At 34.5% G+C, this 20414-nt stretch overlaps 1 long non-coding RNA gene across 1 annotated transcript in view; it reads left to right on the top strand.

Moving 5' to 3' along the window:
• Positions 1-11731, top strand: part of LOC149783501 (uncharacterized) — a 128649-nt gene extending 116918 nt beyond the window's left edge. Inside the window, exon 2 of the long non-coding RNA XR_016413612.1 lies at positions 6252-11731. This is a non-coding gene — a long non-coding RNA (uncharacterized LOC149783501). The remainder of the gene's footprint in view (positions 1-6251) is intronic.
• Positions 11732-20414: the final 8683 nt, after the last annotated feature.

The following is a 20414-nucleotide window of genomic DNA, read 5'->3' as shown; positions in this document are numbered from 1 at the left end:
ATTTACCTTGGAATATATATATATATATATATATATATATATATATATATATATATATATATATATATATATATATTGCACTGTACTCCTGATTAAATGAGTCTTAATGTTATGCACAATGGTTTTGTTTTTTTGTTGTTTTTTTTTTTCATTTTGAAATGCTTGTTCCATCATATTGTGGCCACCTTCCATACCTTTCAGTGCAATTGCTTTTATGTACAGCACTATTAGATTTGAGTCACACTCAGCAGTGTGCATGCTAGCTTATGAGTTTAGCTGTGTAAAATGAAAATCTTATTTCGAAGTCTAGTAAAAGTCCCAGTTTTGGCATATGTAAATACTTCAACAATTCAGATATCAGCCTCCTTGGTTGAACATCTTCAACTTGTATCAATAATTCAGTACATTATTTCATTTTAGATATGGTCAAATTCGGTCAACAAATCCATCCACAGGAAGGCGAAGCATACAGCTTGCCATGTGATATGATGATGTACAAGAAAAGAGCTCCAGAAAAAAGTATTTAGATAACTGTAAGCCTCATAAGTAGTCTTTATGTAATGGAAATTTTTGGTTAAACTGTTGTTATCAATGTTAGATGTTAAAAAGAATTTGATTAGTGAATATTATCTGAAAAGTATATTCTTCTATTTTATATTTACTTTTAATTTCCTTATTCATTTAACATTTGTCATTGACTTACCAAAAATACAACTAAAATATCCAGAAAAAAGGTGGATGATAACAATTTCAAACATATTTGTATTTGCTGTAACTACTGCTTTGTTTAGGTCATCTGGCTACTAGGCAGAGTGATGTTATGGTGTGGACCTGTTTTCGCTGTGCATAACCAATTATGACCAAATTTGGCTGAGAGCAGCCTGTTATGAAGTAGAGAACCTATAAATAATTTTTCAGACACTGCTGAACAGAACCTGATCATATTTGACAGAAAGCATAAAAGTCTTTGAACTTTTCGACATCTGATATGGCTACCTCTACTAAATTTTAGAGAACCTTTAACTCCTTACCTTCTGCTAATGCATATATGCGACCATAAAAATAGCCTTGTAACCCCAGAGACGCATATACAAGCTGCTAATAATACTCTCTCTGTCCCGGCTGGCTCATACATGCGTTTCCGGCCAAGGGTTGGGAAACCCCAGATACGCATATACACGTTTTTATGTTAAAGCTTTGTATTGGATGAAATTACAATCATCCATTCATTTTTAAAATATTTAGCCAATGAAATTAGTCTTTACATAAAATGATGAACGTATTCCATTAGTAGTTTTACAGCATATAAGCAGGAAATTCTATTGAAAACAAGGTCAATTGTGAAAGTAAAACAGAATGGCAACATTCATGTGTTCCGATGACGATTCTGATGGTAGTTTTGATGGATTTGAAAGTGATGATACTGCAAATGATATGATTTTAATCAGATTCAAGATGAAGGAACGGACATTAATATGAGTTCGGTTTCGACACCTGACATTTCAGATTTATCTGAATCCAAGGATGAAATGCGCGATGATCAAGTCTGGTCAGAACACTTGAGACCGGTAAAAGTGGACAAATTTACAGAAGTTTCAGGGCCAACATTTACTTTAGAAAAAAATGCAAGGGAGATATATTTCTTTTTACCTTTTTTTCTGTAAGAAATATTCCAGTTACTGGTAGATGAAACAAACAGGTATGCCGGAAAACAAATTGAAGAGAAGCCTGATCCCAAGTGGTCACTTACTTCGGTAGAAAAAATGAAGGCATTTCTTGGAATAAATGTCATTTTTAGTATTATGCAAATTCCTGAATACAAGATCGCTTGGAACACGGGAAACTTTTATGGAGTACCAGGTATTCCAGCTGCAATGACGAGATAACAATTCGAAAAGCTGTCAAAATATTTTCATGTGAATGACGTGGCTAACAACCTTCCATGGAGACAATCTGGGCATGACAAGTTCTGTCATATTAGACCAGTTCTAAAAACTGTCCTTACAAGGTGCCTTGAAAATTATAACCCACCCAAGGATCAAGCTGTTGATGAGGGTATGATAGCGTTTAAAGGCAGATTATCTTTTAGACAGTACTTGCCAGCAAAGCCTACCAAATTTGGTATAAAAGTATGGGACAGGCCCAATCCAGCAAATGGCTATGTTCACGAGTTTCAGATATATTGTGGACGTGAAGACGGTCGAGGCACTGAACATGGCCTAGGATCCTGAGTTGTGACAGATTTGACAAGAAGACTTGTTGGCAAGAACCACCATGTTTACATGGATAATTATTTTTAAAGTCCGGCCCTTGTAGAATCTTTGCAAACTGACAAAATATACTGCTGTGGAACCATACGTGCAAATAGAAGAGATATTTCTGAAGCCATAAAAAAAACCAGAAGCCTTTCTAGAGGCCAGTTCAGAACAATGCAGAAGGGAACATTGACAATAACTTCATGAAAAGATAGAAAGTTTGTCCATTTTCTTTATTACAACATCAGCCCTGGAGAAGAAACTGTAGTTCAGCGACAGCAGGGACATGGTGTTCGCCAGCAGATAACAGCACCTGGTGTGGCCACATTGTACTCCAAGAAGAAAATGGGTGTTGACTTGGCTGACCAGATCAGAATGCAATATGGTACATGCAGAAAAGCAAAGAAATGGTGGAAGTATCTGTTCTGGTTTTTATTTGATATAGCTCTTTGTAATGCCTTCCTGACCATGAAAGAATCCCCTTTGTAATGCCTTCCTGACCATGAAAGAATCCCCAAGCCATCTGGTTATCACCAGGAGAGGAAGGATCAAAAAATGGTGTCAGCTTGACTTCCGAAAAAATCTTGGACAGCACCTTATTGCAGGTTACAGGGGATCAAGGAAATGGACAGCATTATCAGCTATAGATAGCGAAGGTAACTGCCACTAGCCAGTCAAATGTGACAAGCGGGGTAAGTGCAAACTTTGTTTGCAGAATGGCAGTAGACATGAAGTCTTGATTTGCTGTGAAATTTGCAAAGTTAAATTGTGTGTAGACAGAGACTGCTTCAGGCAGTATCACAGGAAATTGCCAAATCTGCAGTAAAATAGTGGACACATTGTTGTGAAAAATGGTGTAGTGAAAAGTAGTCAAATATACGTTATAAACACAAACAGATATCTTGAGGTCTATTTTTTTTAATTATAAATATGTGAATATAAACATTGATTCCTGTGGATTATATGTAAATTGTTTTGGAAATACATGGCACAAAACATTGGTAAGTGTTTAAAATTTTATTTTTCATTAAATTACATAGTTTGCATGGGACAAGATTGATTTAGAAAATGTAGACAGCATATGCACTAACTCAGGAAGCTCTTAATCAAGCAGCCATTATGATGCTCTGGGGTTCAGCCTACAAACAGCTGCTAGAAGGCATGCTGCTTATCAGGCTTAGTAGGCAGGGCAGCAAGAGTCAAACAATGTCTCATTAAGACACAACCTCTATAATTTGACTAAAATTACCAGAATGCATCCTCACTTAGAGGTCTTTCAGGTTTGTACAAATGATTTTGACTCACCATCAAATAGGGTTGTTATTACAATAAAAATCTTTAAGTAACCATTGGTCAAATATCACTTGATTGGATTTGACAGAAAGACATTTGGTATGAATAGATTCCATAATTATATAAATTATGCCAATCTGCCATCATATATTTGGTTTCCTGGAATAAAATTAGAAAAACTTTTTCAGACACCACTAAACAGAATTTGACCAGATACAACAGAAAGCATCCTGAGATAAATGAATGCCTATCTAATGTATACACATGGTACTGATTCACCATAAAATATGGCTACATTACTTAGAAACTCGACAGAATTTGATAAAACACAGAACATATCAAAGTATTTTAAGTTGGTATAAATGACAACGCTCTGACATCAAATATGACTCGCATTATTATAATGTTGAGGAGAAAAAGCATTGACAACTTTTGTCTTGAATCCTATCAAAACATAATTTGGCAGAAGGCATTTGAGCTTGAAGGCCTTTCAGGTTTATACATATAATGCTGAACTGCCATCAGCTAAAGCCACTGTTCCTAGAAATAGAAAACCCCTCAAAGACGTTTATCTATTGTAAAGATACTCAACATGATTTAACCAAATTTTGACATAAATCAGTATCCTCACACAAAGGTCTTTCATTATTGTATTTAGCACAGCAAAGAGACCTGGGGAGATTATTTATTACTGAATAGTAGTTGTATTTGTTGAATGGTGATGATCTGCAATTAAATAAGAATGACGATACAAAAAGACTCTTGGAAAGGGCATGTAAAATAGTCTTGAGAGCAAACAGAAAATGTTTAAATTGCAGTGTTCACAAAGTATTATCAGTGCATGAAAAAATATTTCTGAAAAAGGCCAGAATAATGTACAAGGTGTTGACAAAATCTGCCCCCACTTATCTGAACAGCATTTTCAAAGAAAGAGAATCTACTGGTACCCCAAATCTAAAATCATTAAAGGGCAAAGTTTTAGGACAGAAAAGGAGCTATTCAAAACTAGCTCTCATTTTTCAGGTATCCTTATTTGGAATAACATTCGATATATGACCGCTTTGGTGGCCTAAGTGGTTAGAGCATCTGCGTCGGATGTGGGAGGTCACAGGTTAGAACAACGGCTGAGTCATACTAAAAACTTATAAAAATGGTACTAAAAGCTGCCTAGCTAGGCACTCGGCATTAAGAGGCCAGTGTTAGGACTGGTCGGTCTGGTGTCAAGATAATGTGACTGAGTGGGGCATGATGCTGAATGTCTGTGGATTGATGCCCCAGTGCTAGACGCCATTATAAACTGTCACACTGAAGACATCATAGCGCTATGACTGAAATTTTTTTAAAGCTGTGTTAAAAATCCAAATCGCACACGCACACATTACATATGCTATCAGGTCAGGCTTTCACGGTGGGTGTACTAGATGGATGAAATCGTAAAAAATAATGGTATACTTATTAAAGTAATGGTGTACTTATTAAAATACATGTTACACCGCCCAACTTCTGTGGTTCATTTTCATTTTCATTTCTGCAGCAATTTAGCTGTTATGTGTATTGTTTATATATTGCATCTTTGCTTGTGTGTGCATTTGTGTGAACATATTGTAGACAACTTCAAGTCCATTTTGGCTTGGTTTTTCGTGGGGTTTTTTTATAAAAAGAATTTTTATTTTCTCAGAAATTGTGTGTGTTGTATTAGTTATTGATTAATTCATTGATAGAGAAGATGATAATGCAGTGTTGATTAAATTTGATCTGGTACTCGCCATTTACATGACTAGTCACATGACTAGCCAAATCTTGTAACCATTGTCTATGACATCATAGGTCCAGTAGTCACATGATATCAGCAAAACCTCCTTTCCAAGGTTATTGTTCAAGTAATTTAAAAATTACCTGTGGACCCCACAGCAACCTATAGAAAGATAAATTAAGCAGAGAGTACATGCCAACGACGATTTTTACTGGCATAACCTGACTACTGCATCCTTAGTATCACATGACTATTGAATCTATGATGTCATTGACAGGTTGCGAGAGCTGGGTATTAACATTAATGCAAATGGTAAGGACCAGGTCAGATTTCATCAGTGTTGTATTTTTTCACATCTCATCATATGAAACACGTAGTAAAGACTAAATTTTAAATTTCTGAGAAAATAAATCATCCTTCTATTGATTTTATGCAAGTATGACCATGTAAGATCATTTAACTTTGCTTGGCTTGTTAGTAAGTGTCTACCTTACGCTGACACCACACAGTGTTGGCAATTCATACTTTTCGATAGGCAGTGCATTCTTCCCCACACCCCAACATAAATGCCCAAATATCTAAAATAGGAATGAAAGTGTTTGAGGAAACTAGGACAAGGCTTAAGTATTTTTTAATGATATGACTCTCTAAGGCCATTTTTATTTCAATATCAGATTGCATCATATGCCAAAAATCACCACTATGCATGATTTCAAAAATCATTTTTGACCCCATCATGCATATTTTTTAAATTCAAGGTAAAATATTTTAATTATGTTGGCATCATCAGATCCACCCATAATATCATTTCAGAAATAGCTGTTGTCATGTTAGTGTGAAGGTATTTCATATTTTGTTCATTATAATTGTGCTTTTAAAGAATGTTGATAGTATCTGTGTTATTTACGTTTTGCCAAATTTTAATTTTTTTCCACTTTTGTGGAATGTAGATAATATGTCATTGTAAATACATTATACAGTTGTCTTTACCATCAAGTCCAATCAGGTATCTGCTGTAACTACTTGTTTATTTATGATACGTAGTTGCAAGACCAAGTGAGCATATGGTAAAGCCCCACATCCATCATACACAATGCATCCATCAACATTTCACTTATGATTTAGAAATATCCATTTTTGATTTTACATATTTCATATTTTTTCTATTTTGTACTTTTGTCCATTTTGTACTTTTAAGAAATGTGGATAGAATCTGCAATATTTACATTTTGTAACATTTAATAAAATGTAGAATGCAGATAATCATTGTTAATAAATATGACCATTCTTTTATTTATTATTGATGAAATCAAGGACTAGTTATACTTCTTCAATTTTTGATGATGGAGAAATATGAAAAGTTAAGTTTTAAACTGACACATATCTGTATATTTTGTTTTGCTATGCATCATTAATGGTTTTTAGCAATAATGGTAATAGGGCTTATGCAATGGCCTTTTATCTGTTGTCCAGCATCTTTTAGCATTTTATTGCGACACCTCCAAAACTACAGGGAGGATTTCCATGAAAATTAACGCTCATATTCATCCCAAGCCATAGTTGCTAGTAAATTAAAACACATCCAATATAGCTAGCACAGCATCCATTGAAAACTATTGATGCTTCTTCTGATGAACAGATTGCCATATTGACATGGGGTTTTCACTAAATGACATTTTATGATATTTTAATGGAAATGCATGCAGAAAGGTACATGTCAGAAAACACATCCAGTATGGACTGCTGTTGTGACCATCCTGAAAATGTTATCACTGCTCATTAAATGAATGGTCACATCAACTTTTTCACTGCAAGACTTTCTATGATATTTAGTTTGTGTTAAATAAAAATCGTGACAATCTGACATCCAAAAAGGCCGCCATGTTCAGCATTGTGCAATTTGTTTTTTATGCTTCTCATCCTGAACAGATGATCATATTGGTCTGGAGTTTCCACCAAAGCCCGTTTACTGTCTTGTTGAACATAAATGAAAATAATGTTAATATAACATGAAATATGACGCATTGGTGACCATCTTAAAAATCTTGTTATGGCAATTTATTCTGAATTGATATGGGATTTTCATTGCAAGACTTCTTATAATGTCCAGTTTGACTTGAGCAAAATTAATGCTTCTCATATATGTGATATGACTGCAGTAGTGGCTGTCTAGAAAATCCTAACAATCTTGTCACTACTTAAGACAAATGGATGGTCATATCAACAAGGTGTTTACACTAAACATGCTTAAAGTTATGGTATCCTCTTGGGCCTGAATTAAAACAGATATTCTTAAATATCCATTATGTCTGCCATGGCAGCCAGCTTGAAACTTTTTATTACTACTCACTTGAGCAGATAAGCAGTTAGGTACTAAAAGGAATTTCTTAAGACTATCAGATATGGGCTTCATTACACAGCAGTTAAAAATAATAAAGGACAAGAGGATGGTCTTACCTTTGATTTTGGTCAGTCTTTGGCCAGTACAGCAGAGGAAGGGTACATTAAGTAATGTTTGCAGGGCTAGGCAGCTCCATTGAGTAAAGTAATGTCAAAAACTATCCTAATATTGTGTTTATGCATACTGTGTAAAAGATTTTCCAGTTTGTTTTGCTAGTGATTATGTGCATGATGATTTTCCTAGGAAGCAGCACAGTTTAGGACAGTGAACTATTTAAAGAAGCATTACCCAGTTTTTTGGGCCTAGCAAAGAGAAAGGTTTTGGTTGCAGTATTTCATTGCTCTCTACAAGTTTTGAAATTAGTACCTTTGAGTTATTAAATGTTAGCACTTAAGAAGTACAAGGTTCATAAAATACTTTGCTTGATTCGACTCAGCTTGACTATACATGATATGATATTGAGTAATTAAGTTGCACACCTGATCTTTTTATGCAGGATATTACATTTTAAACATTCTTAAAGGGAAAAGAGGGAAGTGAGTGGGAGATAAAAAATACTGTAGATTGGACTATACATCAACCTGCTCCCATTTTATGACTGCAAGAAGCAAAGTTCTCTGTGACCCTCCTATAAGTCGATTTTGTTTGCAAGTAAGTTTCATTTGGAAGGGGTTAAATATAGTCAGTGAGTTGGAGGTGCACTTGGGAAAACATAAACAGGTCAAGATGGATGGATGGATAGACACAGAAATATGACAAATGAAGACAAAACCAGTGTAAAATAAATAAATTTGTAATAGTGAGTTGAATATGTACAAATAAATTGACAACTTACATTTTGTAATAAAATCCATAAGGCTTAACATTTTTCTTCCAATTATATAATGAATCCATGCATTAAATTTATGTTATATGTGGGTATAAAATGGAAATCAATTATGATGCGATTAGCATAATCTCATAATATATTAATTCCTAAACTATTATAATAAACAATGTAAAGTCCACACTTAGTGATTCAAATTCCTAATATATGGTTAAGAGCCCAAGAATTTATCAACATCATCAGAGTTAACAAATAAGGTTTTGAATTTCTCCACTGTCATTTGGTCATTGTAAACATCATCCTGCTTAGATTCCTTGTCTGATTATTGAGAATGAAATCAAGAGTTTGTCATCCTCCGTCCCATTGTGTTGGAAATGCCACATTTCTTAAATGATTTGATCACGATCTCATTTAGACTTTCCTCCCACACATTATACATCAACTGATATACTAACTCAATCCCTGGATGCTTCACATTTCCTGCGTTTGAATATTGTTTTGGGCCCATCTACAATTAGTACTGATTTGGTGCTGCCAGGGATCATATGTTGGTATGTTTGACATTGCCATAGTTTTTGTTTCACAGACTGCATCAGCTGTTCCCAAAACACACTGCTCTAGTACCCACTCGTTCGAACCAAACTCCCAAGTTGCATCAGGGTTTTCCATTATTCATATTTTCTTTTCATGCCAGGTACTATCAATTCGATTGGCTTTTTCTTGCATCAGTCACACACCTGTCTCTCCAATTCACATTATGCAGCACTATTGTTGTTTTCCTCTGCAAAATCTGTAACCTTTAATGTAAATACTCTAACATGCACAGTAGTTATTCTTTTCCCCATATTGGTGAAAGTACTTAAGGTTAGCAATTCATTATATATGATATCTAAGTGACAGAGTACACTGTAATTGACAGAACACTCAACTATTCGTAAACCTGAATGATTGTTTGTGTTGAGGTTGAGCTTGGGGTCTGTTAGAGACACTTTGATCATAGTCTATTTGAAATCTTGTCAAAGGATTGCTGCAACTGAATAGGTGTTAGTTGCTCAGCATAACCAAAGGGACTCAACATGACATTGAACAAGTATCAAATTCATGGCACACTAGTTTTAGACTTTGCAGAGAAAAACATCTATGCTGCAGATTGTCCACTGGAGAAAACAAAGCAGTGCTGTTTTATATGTTAAAGGATTAAGGTCGTATTTATCATATTAGCAACTCTATCAAAACATTATGATTTGGGAAAACAGTGCAAATTTTCCTTTACTAGCTAGGAGCTAAGGACAGATTTTTTTTTATATAGATCATTTACAAGATGACCCCTACTCTGCATCAATAAATCTTTAAATAAAAAAGTTGACTTATCAGTTTGAGTGGCCAATGATTGTTTACATTTTCTTGCGTGAACACTGTAAACTAAATCAAAATGCAAACACAGATATAACACTGCATCAAAAATCTTTATTATGCTTACAAGCATGATGTATACTTTTTCTGCATTCTGCATATTTACACGATCAGCAGTAGTACATTAGGTACAGCATCTAACTTGTAACCAAGGGTGGCTGGTTGCACATCAAGCCAGAGTTTGCTTGGGTAGGTTGCTTTTGTTTATGCCATTAAAACAAAGAACAAAAATCGACTTATCTTAACTCCTTAAAAAGTAAGCATTATGTACACATCAGCATGAAAGGGGTACCATTACGTTTTAATAACAATTCCTGATATATAATAAAAAATGTATGTATTGCTATAAATACACAATTTTTACTATAACAAATGCGGGAGAATGATAAAGTACTGTATTATTTACAGTGTTAATTATGATCAACAACATCAGCTTGAAATAATCTAAACAACAGTATCAAAAACAGTAAAAGGAATGTCTACAATTTTCATTTCATCAAGCTATTTAATCTTTTCTACCAACAATCATGAGAATAAATCCTTGAAATCATGGAAAATATGTGCAACTAAATCAGTACGAGAAAAAAGAACCAAATGATTATAAAAAATTTGACCTTGATGTTAAAGGTTTAAATTAGCATGAGTAGTTAGCCTACTCTTGTTCTTCTCCACACATTATTATTATCATTATTATTATTATTATCTCAATTTGTTCTTGATATTTGTCATACTGTTATTACTTTTGTTACAATGCTGCAGAAACTATATATTAGTGTTTTTGCTATCTTTCTTGTGATTCCTGTTCATGTAATAGTTCCAGTCTTTAAATACTGTTATTACCAGATGCAATGAGAATTTTACATTATCTTTGTAAATGAAATGAAAATGAAAAATAGATTTAATTCCCACTCAGACGTACATTTTATACAAAAGAAAGAACTGAATAATCACAATAATTTTTTTTAATGTGATAAAGATCGATAAAATAGTTGTCCTTTAGTTTCTTCTTAGTAATACTATTTTAATAAAGATTTTGACAATAACAGTGTAGAAGTCATATTTTTTCCACACTGTTGTCTATCATACACCTTGTTAGGCTTCATCATGTATTAAGAAAAGGAAAAAAACTCCAGAATGAAAAAGATATAAGAATAGTTTTTATAAATTTGGGTTCTACCTTTTATTTAGTTTTCAGTTCCTTGTGGAATGACAACACTGAATGTCTGTATATTTTACTTATTTTGTTGATCACTATGTCATCAGTCACTTTCACATAAGGAATATGAATTCAATCTAGATGCTTCTCATTTTGTACTTTACTCTTCATATATTGCTCATATATTGAAATAGATCTGACATAATGTACTCAGCTGAACATGATATAATCTATGGAACACTGTTTACCATTGCTTTTTAAATTGTATTTTTATCACCGTTTTCTTCAATTTTACAACTTGTTTCAGATTATTTACATTTATCATGATGGAGCCGAAAACAGTAAAATACATACACTAAGCTATACGAGTAGAGATCTGAGAACATCAAGAATTAGACAACTGGACTGAATTGATTGTTCATAATTGCATCATTGAAAGGTCATACATGGAAATGTATTAGTGTAGTATTCTTCATTCATTTTTATTTCATTTGTTTTGTTGTTAATATTGATACATTTTTCATCAAACTGTTTTGTTGCTCTTATTGCATACTAAAGGAGATCATTTGTGCCAGGTCTTCTTGCTTTCTTTCATGATATTACTATCACAAAAATAAAAATGTACCACCCTGTGTATGGAAACTTGTCATTGTGTAATAACAATTCTCAATTTAAATTTTATTTTAAAAGAGGTGGGATATAATCATAAAAGCCACTTCTTCCAAAAAAAAAATTATGGTATTGCCTCATATATATCCTTAAAAAATGTTGGTTTTAATAATTCCATGATTTCAATTCATTTGAAAGATTTGTCAAAGACTTTCATGACTTGTTTGGCATTGAATTTTAACCAGTATGGAAAGTGAATGCATGTTCTACATATTAGAAGTTTATTTCCTGTATATCTTGTACAATCTTGCACAATGTTTTTCTTGCCTTATTTCATATTTTTTTTCAAAGACTGAAAACCTGGTTGTTCCTTGTATATACAATATTGCGTTTGTGTTTCTTTGGTTGTTCATTGACTCATATATATATATATATATATATATATATATATATATATATATATATATCACATATTAGTCTTGGAAGTGAGTATACACCTATTATATATCTTTCCAGTGTTGATCCATTTATTGTGATGAAAATCCTTAAGATATTAGGTCTAAATTACAAGACAATTTGGTCATTTGAAAATGTGAATTTGTCAACAGTAGATAAATTTTCACTTTGGAGTGTGACTTTTTAAAGCTATGCTTTGTTGCTTTGAGCAGAGTGTTACCTTATTCATGAAACTTATTGATAGGCATAATATTAAAATTAAACTTAAAATAGGAAAGATGTTAAAAAGAATTCCACAAAAATATGAAATATTATTTTCCTTTCACTGGAATTCTAGAGGTTGTTGTATATTTTGTACTTCCCAAAATAAGCATGATATCTTTTCATCTTATTTTTCATTGACAGCTGCATAACAGTAAAATATTTTGTCTAGTAGAAAGAATTGAAAAGCAAACGTTTGCATGGGATGACATTGCAAATAGATTTGATTCAACTGGTTCTGGAAAGTTCACTTTTACTACATTTACAGTCAATTCAAAAGTAACTATTTCTAGACAATGCAACAGAACTATGATGATTTTTTATATCTTGTCTCCAGGTGAGCCTAGTTGTATTAGAACCTTTAACTAATGCAGTTGATTTCATGACAATATAAACAAATGAAGTAAATATATAAGGTACTTAATTATCAAAGTGATGCTTTGGACAGCATGAAGGGGAAAATTAACGGTGAATTCATTCTTTAAATAACAAAGCATCCTTAATATATTCATAGCTCTATGGTACCTGATGCAGCACCTATAAATGTATCAATCCAGATAGCTTTGTGAATAAACACGGATAATCCCATTTACATGAGCTTTAAAGATTCAATCCTGTTCTTTTCTATATTAATGTGGAAAGTATGCATTCTGTGAAAACATCATGAACAAGATAAGGTACTTGCAATGCAAAAACTGCCACTATAGTATAAAATGGTACAGTATTTACTTGTTGGAACATTCAGGATCAAACCTCCCAGATGATTTTCAGTCTATAACTATTTCAGTAAAATGTACTGAACATTTGTTTAATTTTTATAAAAATGTGTTGAATGATCTTTAATTTTCATCACACAGAAATTAGTGTAGATTGCAACACGGATGGCAGAAGCATGAGATAATTCAAATAAGGCAACCATGGAAGAGTATGTTATGGTGCTAAAACTTTACTTTACAATTGATTTGAACTTTAGATTGTGAATTAAATTCAGTGTCCACACTAAAGAGGAAAGAATGGTATAAATATATTGAAGTACCTTCTAAGAGGGATCTTCATTCATTTTTCAGAATGTTTGCAGAATTTCATTAGATTTTGCAGAATAACTCAAGTGGCCTGGTTTTGCACAATAAATTTTGTTTTAGAGACAACGTTTCTCGAACAAACATGCAGATGGCGTGCACACAGGGTCATAAGACATCTCCTGAGCCTGGAATCTAAAAGTTAAAGGTCACTGTCAGCCTTTTGATAAAGTAATATTCTGACCATGACTTGTTCAAAGGTTGAGATTATTAAGACCTGTTGTTAAATCATCTCGAGAATCAACCATGCTTTGCTAAGCAAATCTGCCAACCATTACTATTTAATCAAAAGTCTTGCAGAAGCCACTAATAAAATATGGACAGCCACAGTAAAAGCAAACAATGACTGAATGTTACTGTTTGGATAAAATCCTAGTACTGGCTTAGTGGATTTCAGTTCATATATGGGCTTCATATTCAGCTCAATGGAGTTTGTCATGAACTAGGTTAACTTTAATGGAGTACCTCCGATGCTTTAAACTGGACATATTTCTTAATGGCAAATATCTGCATAATCAAGATGTTGTTTATAGAATTGTCTAAAAGGGTGTCCAGCAAACAATACATGTTCATAGAAATCATGTTACCAATTGTATTTCCATAGACCTCTGCTATTTTTTGGTGCAATAAATATACTATCTGTCCATCTTCCGCATGTGTGTCACACTCTGTCATAGAAAACAATGTTAGATTGCCAACTTGATGATGACAGAACTAGGTATTACACTGTATTTAAGGGAGATAACTCTGTTGGAACTAAACGGGTAAGAGTTATAAAGTCGCAACAAATAATATTTTCTTGGATGTGTATCACATTTGTCAAGGATCCTGAAAAATGCAAAACATGATCTACTTACAGTTTAACATAATCTCACATGCTGCCAAGAGATTGGTTTTTTAAAGTTTGACAGAAACTAAAGCTTTTACGTAATACAGTAATCACAGATAGGTTTGCCATTTATTTCTGAGTACAATGCTCTAACACATTATCCTCCACCCCTGGGTTTGTGCAACTGGTCCCATTATACTTATAGCCAACCTAGCTAATCTGTGATATAGCTCGGGACTTTATAAGTAACATGTGTACTTGGTCTCACCTGTTGAAAACAGCTTTATTAGGTACAAAGTTATGTCTTATATTAATGTGTATGTAAATGTCTTTAAGCTGTTTCAGCTGCAGTTTTGTTTTTGAACTTGTACTTTAGTATCAAACTATTGTATTGGAATAAATTGAATTAATTTTGAGTTGTATTATGTTCATTTGAACTTCACATGGACGATGTAGGATAAATCAGTTACATAAAGTAATAATCAGGTTATTGGTCAATGTACTAATTATTATGTACCTCTCCTACTTCATAAAGGAGATTTTTTATAAATTACAGACTTTATATTTGTTTAGTAGACACAAAACATAAAATCAGAAAAGCATGGGCTTTCAACAATTTACACTGCAGATTCATGAGATCATTAAACACCAATTCTTGAGCATATGTCAGTATAGATGCACATAATTTGTATTGTCCTGCACATTAAGTTACCAATAATTCTTTCTCTCCCTCTCACACACACACACACACACACACACACACACACAATAATACCAGGTATACATTTGTAGACCTTTAAAACTTTGCTGGGAGATATTATTAAATCGGATTTATTTGCATTTGCTTCAAGATTGAAGGCTAATGTGATATCTCGCACTTAATTTCTTTATTGTCATCCAGTTATTAACAAGAGTTTTATTTCTTGAAATGTTATATATGGTGTAAGGGAGATAACTGATTGGAATGTGTGATATTTTCATTTCCTCCAATGTATACTCCATGTAATATAAATCAAACTAATTAAAACATGTATTACATCAAACCAAATTATCCAAAATAAATTATTAAGTCGGAATCTATCTTTCGGGTGGAGACTGCAAGAGTGACTTAACTTTGTTCACTGAGATGAGGAAGCTCCCTCATGGAGAGTTCATGTTCTCTAAAATGCCGACATGTGGAATTCAGTCTTTTGTGAACATATTCATATGATCCCATGCAGTTCTGGATCCTTGTGATAAAATGCAGAATTTGAAGTTTGCGGAATATTGTGGACTTCAATGGAAATACGCGGCAGATATGTAACTAATATGGTTACCACACCTAAATGTTTGACCTTATAGGAGGAAATTCTAAAAGAAACAATTAGAAATAAACAGGATTAATTGAAGGTCAATAAAGGGTTATAAATAAGGTTATGCAAGTGTCAGTAGGAAATGCTGACTCAAATAAATTTGCTTTTGTCTGATGGCATTTCTGTTCTACAAACGGGAATGCAAAGAAATTGTCTTTTTCAACTACATGAAGAATTTCAGAACAAGAAAGTGTACAAAAACGGGCAATCATTGCATGAAACCAAAAGAAAAGTGGGAAGGAAGACTGAATCTATAATAAAATATCCTAAATTATTGACGCCATTGATATAAAACTCTCAAGTCGTACAACTCTATCTTGCATAGCTATATTTCGTACATGCGAACTGCCCGCACGGGAAAGATTTCCCCCAGAGCTAAGTTTATCTCGCATCTCTCACTGAAATTACCTGCGTACGCAAATTTATTAATGTAAATTTAACTTCTTCAGTTCTTTTTCACATTTTGGCTCCACTGTAGTGTATTTACCGTACAGCTGCCTGTGATCACATGACCCGTCGACATGGTTGGCTGTCTTCATTGTTTTAAATTTATTGAGGTGGATTTACTAGTCTGTGAGCATGGGTAATTAAGACAGGATTAAAGACTTGAATTGATTATGGATGGGTTGCTAAAGAGCTTCGATTGTCTATCGTGTCCGATGAAGACGCTAGTTTTGCAGCCCACGGTGACTTCGCCTGTGCTTCTCGAGTCCAAAGCTGGATGCACACATGATGATATAGGTTGGGTAAGGGAAGTCTGTAGACGTGATGGTCTGGGAGGCTACGATGTGCCGTTTATCCATCGAGGCTGTGAGGCGGTGGCGGCGGTGATCCTCCATTACTTCAACAATATTTACGATGTTCGTGTGCCAGTTAGAGTGGTCACTGGACAAGGCTTTCAGCAGGTTGGGTTTTATTTCGCACCATTTCAGGTTACTCTTAAAGTTGTCTTTGTATCTTTAAATGGGGACCCTCATTTCCGCTTTCCCTGCGTGTGTTCACCATAGAAGAGTTGTCTCGGTATTCTGGTCTCCTCCATCCTATTGACTTGGCCATACCATCCGAGTTGGGCTTTAAGAAGGTATGCCACAATGCTAGAAACTCCGGCCCTGTTGAGGACTTCTAAGTTGGTCTCCCTGTCTTGCCATCAGATGTGTATGATTCAACGTAGTGAGCGCACGTGGAACTACTCGAGCTGCGTCACATGCCTGCAGTATGCGTTAAAGGTTTCACGCCCTTAGAGCAGGGAGGGGAGGACGACAGGTTATAGACCTTGGTGGGCATCATTTTGCTGCAGGATTCCTGCATGAAATCTTCCTAGGAATTTGCTTGCTTTCTGGATCCTGCCTGTAATTTAATTGTCCGGAGACGCATCTGATGAAGACATTATACTGTAAAGCTCTCCACTTCTTCAATTGCCTCCCATCGATTTTGATGATGGGTTTTGGTGAGTTTGCGTAAGGAGCTGGTTAAAGGAATATCTCGTTTTATCCAGGTTTACTATCAAACCAAACAGCCTGGATTCCTCAGAGTACTTATTCACAGATTTGTCGGAGCCAAGCTTCAACTACACATCATATCTCACCAGCTTAACACATAACTTAATTATTTAAGTTATAAAAATATACAAAATCCAAAATATTCCTAAAATGTTCTGCACAAGTCCAATATAATCGAGTGTTCCGAATGAATTCCAGGTCGCCGTATGTGTTAACGTAAGAACAGATTTGATGTCTTAATATGGCTTAGTCGAAACACCCTTGAATCAATGTATTACTGTTCCAGATTTACATTTTTAGTCCAGAGTGAATGAGCACCTTGTAGTTCCAATGAATTAGCTAAACAACTGTTTCCTCAAATAATGTCTAAGTACAAAGTTAAACACGCATGCAGACTGATATTAAAACCAGAATACATGAGATAAGAGTCTAATTAACCAGTTCTATCTCTTTATATACACGAACAGTCATAAAATATAACTCCCTACTAGTCACTACGTGATATTTCACATTACCCAATGACCTTCGTTGCTTTGCTCCAACACGTAGCCTATCATCCAGAAGTTTACTCTTAACTCGCAAAAAAACCTTTTGTTATTAATATCAGACCTATTCATAATTCAGTTACCTGTCAAAAGTAAAACACAAAACAGATACACTCGTATACCAAAGCTGCACGAAATACAGATATACATAACAAATAAACAACACTGCAATGATTTCTCGTGGGGGATAACTTCAGGGTATCTTTTGTGCAGACGAGAATATATAATTTAACACATATCGTTTTGATAATTAGCAAGGACATCTGCGCGGTAACGTCATCCTGCTCTGCCTCGGTTGTAAGCAGCGAAGTAGTACTAGTGACCATGCTGTCGTATGACCCAAATTGACGCCATTCGTACTGATGGTATCACTTGCAGTGCCTCAATGACAAACCCACGTTAGGATGCTGGCGCTTCAAGGTAACAAACCACAGGTGCAGTTTTGCAACAGGTCAAATCTGAAATTATATGCAAGGTCAAACTCCATACCGGACCAGTAGCTTTTTTCTTTTTTTTGTTGCACGTTCTAGTTCTCCTAGTTTACTTAGCCTCGTTATCAGAAAGTTCTGATTGGACAAGTTATAACTGGTCGCGCCAACCGCATATGTTCTATAATGTTAAATCGTCCTGCGGGACTACATTTAGGCCGCCGAGGAAATAATATGAGGAGATAATGAATCTACGCGAACTAGTTCGTGCGTCGACATTTTTGAAATTATCAGCCACATTGATGGTACGCTGTCTATCGACGACATAAACGGGGCAGTTATTAACCTGGTGGCGTAAGAAGATGTAATGCTAGAAAAAGAATATAATCCAACAAGAAGAATTTCTCGTGGCAGACACAAAACCATCGACATTATTTATCTAACACAAATATACACTCGGATAGCATAAGACACCAGAAACAACGCAGATACCTTATTCTAGTTCAACTCGGTGGGTTCACACACGTTTAGAAACATTCATACCATGACGATATATTCACTGAAGTAGATATTTGTTACTGGACCAGAGTTAAACGTTTAGTAAATGGTAGTAATAAATCAGATGAGCAGTGAAAAATCACTGACATAACCACTAGCGCAGAAGCAATATTTACCTGTGCGCGATGCAAATAACAATTACAATCACGTCAATCGACTCCAAAAGATCTTACCGCTTGAACAAACATATGTCCCGTTGATTATGTCCTCGAAAGAAATCCGCTGGCGCAGAAGGGCCCGCGATGGAAGTAGGCGATGATGGCCGCGATATGGCTGGTATATTTTCACCACAAAATCACACTATTTTAAAGAGTATACCCACCAGAAAATTCTTGAAAATGCATCCAAGTTTGCCAAGAACGAGTATGGCAACCAAAGTCAGCATTTATTGCCAGGAAAAATTCCGAAATCACGTGACGATTCGCACAAGTGTTTTGGGTTTTTTTTATTGTTTTTTTTTCTTTTTTTTTGATTGAATACTGGGGCAAAGTAGATTACAAAGGATGATGCATTTTCATTATGATTTTTTCATGTTCTTCTTCATATAAAATATGTCAGGGAAACGCAGATTGTAACTCGAAGACATGTTGGTTCAGGGGAACAAACGCGGTCATTAAAAGCTATCAACCAAAGAATGTCAGAGAGAGAAAGGGGGGAGAAATTTTTCTGGTCAGCACATTAGTCTCAAAATTAATAGAAACCTGATATGTATTGGAATAGCGATATGATAGTTGAAAGAACTCATAAACTGTGTCATTATAACTGATTCGAAAGCAATTTCAAATTTACTAAATGTTAATTACTAGATTCGTACGTTAAGAAAGCAAACGATTTTTTTTAGAAAAAGGAGAAATATTGAGAAGTTACACATCATTGGAAATGATCGATCTTGCAAAATCTCTCCTCTTGGGCAGCCAACTAGATTCTTAAATTTTGAAAAGACAAAACCTTTGATAATGTCAATAAATTTAAAATTAACACTTCTGTAATTAGAAGGCGACATCAAACTACCATGTACTGACGAAATCAATTTTGTTTGATTTGATGTCAGGATCTGTCAAGGTCTTTTCTTCTAATAAAAATCTTGCAAAGTTAAACATTTGATGGGGCTTGTTCCATCCCCTACACATTTGCTAATGGGCCTTGCAAATAATAAATTCCTCTCTGAGTTTTATTTTTCTTTCTTGCAATTGCATTCAGTAATATTTTAGACTGTTTTAGGTCCACTTGGCAGATGCTGTAAGACAAACGTGTGACTTGCGCTTTATATATAACAGCACTTTGAAGTTAACTAGGAGATATTATACTTCCAAAGAATTATTTGTCATACTTATCTCCTAATTTTAGCTGTCCTCACTGGAAATAAATATAAAATGGCATACTTTCTTAAGCCTTACCTGCAGAAAGCAAATAAACCTTGCATTACTTGTTTTTTTTTTTTTCCGGCCTATCCACAATAACGTTCAACGCGTGAAACACTGCATGATTGCTTCCTGTTAATTCCAGGCCGTGTTCAAAGTGCTCCCAAATGTTATTTTTTATACTGAAGCACATCATGTTTCATGCAAATTGGATGCTTTTGCACCGATCATAATTGTCCAGAGATTAGTTATTAGTTATTATCATTAACTACCCCATTATATTTTAAAATAGGTATATTGTGATAAATTTCGTACGATCATGTGTCCATCAACCCGTTTG

This window comes from Sinohyriopsis cumingii, chromosome 14 (genome assembly GCF_028554795.1).
Source record: "Sinohyriopsis cumingii isolate HCF-2022 chromosome 14, ASM2855479v2, whole genome shotgun sequence".
NCBI lineage: Eukaryota > Metazoa > Mollusca > Bivalvia > Unionida > Unionidae > Sinohyriopsis > Sinohyriopsis cumingii.
The sequence above is the reverse complement of the archived record's forward strand: the minus strand, read 5'-3'. Positions and strand labels throughout refer to the sequence as shown.